Here is a 6,217-nt window from a genome sequence, read left to right as displayed (position 1 = left end):
AGACCTGGTTGAGCTGCACTAGAGAAGGCAATGAGTGTTATCACTGTGTCTGAGACACGCTAGCTTTCCCAAGGCAGATGAACTTCGAGTGGTTATGATCATCCGAGTTTAAATTGCGCTCAAATTGATTTGATTTTGATGCAATATTTATACTGAAGCTCGCAGGCGGCTATGGTAAGGGGCGTGACATTTCCCGACCAGGCACAGAGTGGTGCCAATCACAACACACACTGGCCCAGCTAACCAATCACAGCACATTTCGTATTTCAGAAGGCGGGCCTTCATTTGATACAGGAACTATTCGAGCCGTTGATGACAGACTGGGGAGAGGGGTATTGTAATAGTGTAAAATATGTGAAAAATAATGTGTTTTTCGAACAACCTAGTATGAGAGCCTGTTCTAGTACACCCCCAAAACAAAATCAAGACTTTGTAAAAGAGCATAATAGGACCCCTTTAAAAAACGTTACTGTTCCCAATTTTTTGAACGGCAGTGTATTATACTGTATATACTGTAAAAAATGTTTACTCAGGTAACCTAAAATTTACATAATTTAGTTACATCAAGTGTCAAATCAAATATAAATAGCACATTAAAGTTGAAAGTTACACACTTTTTTGCATGTGCGCTGTACAGGTCTGGTATTAAGAATGTTTTTGCTCAGGTGGCCGAAATGTCCGCCCAATAGAGAAAAGTTTTGCTCAGCAAAAAAACAATTAGAGGGAACATTGCACACCACTATAATTTAAAATGTAAAAACAACTAAAATGCTGTATTATTTATGCCAAGCCAATAGATGGTGATGTCACTTTGGTAAAGAGACGATAACAGCATCGTTTTGCACTTTGAAACTTTCAAAAGTTGGCGTTTTCAAACCCCCAAAATGCCATTGTCCTATAAATGAAAGGCCATAAACGCATAAAAATTGTTTAGTTGGTTACTCTCGTCCCACCTTACAGCTAAATTAACCAACTGAATTTTTGATGGATGAATGAAAGTCCCACCTTTAAAGAGTCAATCACATTTTGAATAAAAGTCACATTTGAAAAGTCAAAGGTGCAGCCACATTTACCGTTACTCTGCAAAATTTTTTACCGACAAAATCCAGTCATTTCTATAGACCAATTCCGTGTTTGTCAACAGCGATGACATTTTTTGTGGGCGGAGACTATCTGGTGGCAGAAAATGACTGTTTTCAAGTAGCAGTCTATGGAAGCCATGGAATTAAAGAATAAAAAAGGTAAATTTGAGTTTATATTTCAAAATTTTGACTTTAGTTTTGCAATTCCGAGATAAAATAGGTAAATGTTATGTAAAATATTAATAGTAATATGTTTAAATAGTATTTCATGCTGTAACTAATACAATATGTCCCCTATGAGCTGCATATGTGAATATTTAGACCATCAAAGTTATGCTTTAAATCAAAGTTATGCTTTAAAAGTAGAGTAATCGTGGCAGTTTTCATCCATAGTCTGTCTGTTTAAACGTGTGCATTTAGTTTCAAATGGCATCTTTGACGACAGTATTCTATAATAATTATTTGTATTCTGATCCTGACATACAAAGGCACAACATTTTTTTTTCCTTTTATTCCATGGATTTTACTCATTTCCCTCCACTTGTTACCTGTGTTTTTCTGCCACCACTATGCGCATGCAGCTGCAAGTGACGTAACTGTGACGTCTACTCCGAATTGGTCTATAGTAATCCACATGGGAATTTCGCATTTTCCTGCACAGATTTCACATCTAGTTCAAACTTGTCAAATTCGTTTGGTTTGAAATGGGTTTACATCGCTACACTTTTGACAATGGATCCAGTTTTCCTGCGAAAATTACACTAATGTGATTGCACTTTTATAGATTAAAAGAGTCAGTGGTCTTTTTCATTTGTGCATCATCTGTTTGTCTACTCTTGAATATTCCATGGATTTTACCCATTTATCTCCACTTGTTCCCAGTGTTTTTCTGCCACCACTATGCGCATGCAGCTGCAAGTGACGTAACTGTGACGTCTACTCCGAATTGGTCTATAGTAATCCACATGGGAATTTCGCATTTTCCTGCACAGATTTCACATCTAGTTCAAACTTGTCAAATTCGTTTGGTTTGAAATGGGTTTACATCGCTACACTTTTGACAATGGATCCAGTTTTCCTGCGAAAATTACACTAATGTGATTGCACTTTTATAGATTAAAAGAGTCAGTGGTCTTTTTCATTTGTGCATCATCTGTTTGTCTACTCTTGAATATGCATTATCTTGGCCAGACTAAAAGAAATATCGTTGAGCTAAAGAAGCTCAATTTATTAAACATTTTATTTAATATACGTACCTGCAGTGGTGGAAAGAGTACTGAAAAAATATACTCAAGTAAAAGTACCATTACCTTCCAAAAAATGTAGTGTGAGTAGAGTAAAAGTACTTGTCCAAAAAAACTACTTGAGTAAGAGTAAAAGAGTAGCCTATTTAAAAGTACTCATGAGTACTGAGTAGTAAGTACTGAGCTGTGGATCCTACCCCCTCATAATAAACGCTGTACACCGCAATTTATACATTTTACAAACATTGTACATTATGTAATTCACATTATCTTGTTTGTCATAAAGAATAAAGAATATATATTATCCAGCAGTTTTAATTTTGACTGCCAACTCTTTAAAATATATCAAAACAGCATGGAAACAGTATTCAGTTGAAGAAAAGATGAAAGTTATTCTCAGTACAATCATCCCCATTTAAATCATAAAGTTTGAAAAAATAGATTTAAAATCATGTGTAAGGCCACTGAGACAGCATATGCTGTTGTTGCACATAAAATATTAATGTTTAGAACAGTGCAAATACAAACACCATTAGAAACTCATAGTTCAGCATCACACACCATGATATGGGTTAAAATGAGAGCCCATTTCTCTCCAAAACGGTGCCAGTTTTAGCGTTTTGCAATAAAGAAATAACAATAACTATATTGCGCGCATGTCTCTTTGCTGAGCCGCGACGGTCTCGGTGAATCAGCAGCATCCACAATGGAACAAAAAGTGTTGAACTTGAAAATTGTTTATGCGCGAGTGCACTTGCTAAATGAAGGCAGATAGTATAAAATGGATTAAAAATACAAAAATTAAAAAATATTTATTAGCCAGCTGCAGTTTTATTACATCATATGCTGGCACAGATGCAGTATATTAACGCCACGGGTGCGACTGAATTGATGCTTGAAGAATGCACTTCCAGCAGCCAAAAGTACCGATACATCACTTAAAATGTACTCAAGTAAAAGTAAAAGTACACAATTTTTAAACTACTCAAACAAGTACAATTACTGATAAAAACTACTTAATTACTGTAACGTGAGTATTTGTAATTTGTTACTTCACACCCCTGCGCACCTGTCTTTTTCTTATTTAAAGATGGCAGAAAGATTTATGAAGATGGCAGCCAAATGGATCGACAGTTTAAATCTTTGTTTATGCAGTGTGTTTTAGATATTTTCAACATTTTTAGCCTTATTTTAACTATTTTAAAATATACATAGATCTTAAAGTGAAATGAATTGTGGTAACCAACAATGGATCCATAGCAGATTACATAATAATGGATCCCTACTTAGCTTCCATTACACTCTTTGCTCTTTTTCAAGGCACTTAAATACAAAAGTTTTGATGGACTGAACTTCAACCAAATAATGGCAGTTTTCTTCATCTTGGCAAGGTTTTTCAGCTCTAACCTGCAGTGCTGCTCTCTGGCAGGGCTTTGGTCTGCTGGGTCTATTTCCTGTGCTGATGAGGTGTATGAAGGAGATGACATTAGCAAAATTCAGCGTTTTGTCCAGAATCGCCTCTTACATCCTACTCGCCCTCTCAAGCAACACATGGATGGTCTTCCTCGGTAAGCTCCCATCACTCAAATGACTCAAATGATTTATATAAATTATATATTGACATAATGAAGCTCCTTGCAAAGTTATTGTGCATGAAGAATGATCGAGAAAATCATTATTTCAAGTTAATGATGCAGTAGGGTCAATGATGTGATTTATTTTGTCCAGACCCATTAATTTATTAAAAAATGCATTAGATATGCAATTCATACTTACAGTGACTTGAATACACATATTCTATGATAAGCTATTGTTGACAAAGTAAAAAAAATGCTATTTATTTGTTTGTTTTTGCTTGTTTTTTTTAGTTTATGAAAGTGATATAATTCAATACTGTAATATAATTATTATTAAATGGTATTATATATTACACTACCACCCAGAAGGATTAAAAAAAGACATTAATACTTTTTTTGAACAAGGATACAATAAATTAATCAAAATCCAAGGCACTCGAAAATATTGTGAAAAAGTCAAAAGCCTTTATTCACATGGCTTTAACATTAAAAACAACACACATGTGCACCGACGCGTTGCCTTGGATTGATGAGTTTTTTGATGACATAAAAGAATCCTGCATCCAAAGAACACCAGTTCATGAAGTTCACACCCCTGCAGCAATTTTTTTTTTGCATATTTTTGATGTACGACAGTAAATACATTTATAATATTCATTAATTTTAAAGCTGTAGTCCGTAACTTTGTTTTGGTTAAAAATGATCCGAAATCAATATTTGAGCAAGTAGATAAACCAGCCAGTGTTCAAAACTATAGCCTTAGTTTAGCCCGATTCACAACGGTTAGCTTATAATAATGTTTTCTAATTTGAGCAGTACGGGTAGGTTTTCGCGGGAAATTCGAGCATGTACAAACGTGGCAGACTTGTTACTTACTTGTTCAGATGACAATATCCAGGGAAAATTTTGTTTTGGGTCATATATTCCAAGACGTAGGCTAGAACCTGTGATTCTGAAGTACAGTGAATATCCACACCGGTGCAGTGACTGACTGCCACACATACTCCTCAAAACATTAGATTCATCCACGCTGGAGCCATGCCGGCGCACAACCCGCAAGGAATATAATTCCGCAAACAGCTGCAATTGCAGGTTTTCAAACAGAGATGGCGACAAAGAGGAAAAACTTACGGACTGCAGCTTTAATTTAAAATAATTTAATTTAAAATAATTGTAATTTTAAATAAATATTATTCTGTACTTTCAATTTATCAAAGAATCCTGGAAAAGTATGATGGTGTCCATAACAATATTAAACAGCATGACTGTTTTGAACCTTGATAATAGTGAGAAATATTTCTTGAACATTAAATCAGCATATTAGAATGATATCTAAAGTATCACGTGAGACTGAAGACTGGAGTAATGGCTTTTAAAACACGTTTAAATAGAAAATATTTATTTTAAATTGTAAAACTATTTCACAACATTACCATTTTACTATATTTTTTATCCTTGGTGTGTAAGAGACATTAAAAAAAAAAGTTTTAAAGGTTATATATACACGCACGCGCACACACACACACACACACACACACACACATATATATATATATATATATATATATATATATACATTCCATTATATCAAAGTCTTTTAAAATATTTGTATTAATTTTTAATTTTTTTATTTAATTAAATGTTTAATATTTTACTTTTAATTTTAGATTTGACATTGACTTGGTAGTACTGTTGTGGTAGTGATATGTGTCATGTTGTCGCATGGTAACATGGGAAGGTTTTACACTTTAGGATGGTTAGAAACAGCACAACTGACCCTATTTCAAATCTGTCAGCGTGCATATCAAAGCACATCTCTCTTCCCTAAAACAATGTAGATTTATTTTGTCAGCATGTGAAATGCACAAAGCAAATGTTTCCCACTCGAGGCCGACGGTCTTCACTTGAGCTGCCTGTTTTAACAAGACAGTCAAATGGCTAAATGTTTTGGAAAAACAGTCTACCTGACCAGACTTTTTATGGTTCACATTCATTCCTCACTGCTGTCTGAACTCCTTGCCTTGTTCTAGGGGGGCTCCACCTCCAAAGAGGTGTTCTCAGAGTGGTAAGTAATGATAACATTGTGCCGGCCTTCATAGACGGCCACTCTCAGGGAGAGACAGCCGGATCGGCGTTAATACTGTTAATTAAATAAATGGTTGTGGAAATTGTTATTCTAATCGATGTGGCAGACGAAAGCCTTTTAAAGGGAGATGAGTGGCGGCTCAGATGAATAGTCAGTGCCAGGGAGGGTGGAATTTGCATGCTGGTCTTTTCTGTTGGCTGCGATAATGAGGGGCACAGTGGCGGCACA

At 35.2% G+C, this 6,217-nt stretch overlaps 1 long non-coding RNA gene across 1 annotated transcript in view; it reads left to right on the top strand.

The window, feature by feature from the left end:
• The window catches only part of LOC107679767 (uncharacterized), a 17,819-nt gene extending 14,027 nt beyond the window's left edge, over window positions 1-3,792 (top strand). Inside the window, exon 3 of the long non-coding RNA XR_001633085.1 lies at window positions 3,756-3,792. This is a non-coding gene — a long non-coding RNA (uncharacterized LOC107679767). The remainder of the gene's footprint in view (window positions 1-3,755) is intronic.
• Window positions 3,793-6,217: the final 2,425 nt, after the last annotated feature.

Source organism: Sinocyclocheilus anshuiensis, unplaced genomic scaffold (genome assembly GCF_001515605.1).
Source record: "Sinocyclocheilus anshuiensis isolate Anshui unplaced genomic scaffold, SAMN03320099.WGS_v1.1 scaffold676, whole genome shotgun sequence".
In the NCBI taxonomy this organism is placed as follows: Eukaryota; Metazoa; Chordata; class Actinopteri; order Cypriniformes; family Cyprinidae; genus Sinocyclocheilus; species Sinocyclocheilus anshuiensis.
The sequence above is the reverse complement of the archived record's forward strand: the minus strand, read 5'-3'. Positions and strand labels throughout refer to the sequence as shown.